This window comes from Myotis davidii, unplaced genomic scaffold (genome assembly GCF_000327345.1).
Source record: "Myotis davidii unplaced genomic scaffold, ASM32734v1 scaffold1477, whole genome shotgun sequence".
NCBI classification, from domain to species: domain Eukaryota; kingdom Metazoa; phylum Chordata; class Mammalia; order Chiroptera; family Vespertilionidae; genus Myotis; species Myotis davidii.
This window is the reverse complement of record NW_006288182.1, coordinates 461,988-462,416: the sequence shown is the minus strand read 5'-3', so window position 1 is coordinate 462,416 and position 429 is coordinate 461,988.

Here is a 429-nt window from a genome sequence, read left to right as displayed (position 1 = left end):
AAGGGGGAGAGGGAATGAGGAGCGCGTGGTGAGTGCCCTCTGCTGGACTCGGCGCCGGGACTGTGGGATTTGTGCGGGTCAAGGTCAACGAGGCCGGCGGACGTTCCCACAGTCCAGACCCCGCCACATGTCCGGCACCCGCGCCGTGACTCGGGCTAGGACTCCGATACCCGCGGCTCGATAGATCCGCACTGCTTTTCCCGTGCAGCTGCACTGGGGTGTCGGGATGTCCCCCCCGCCCGGCCTCCACCCGGCTCTGGGGATCCCCCCGCGCACCGGGTCCTGACACTTCCCCGAATGCCGGTTGCCGGGACCACTGAACGAATGAATCGACGAGTGAAAGAATGAATGAACGAGAGAAAAGACGGGGAGCCCCTGCCCCGACCCCGCAGCGCCCCCGCAGCTCCCGCCCCGGGGCGAACACTTGGG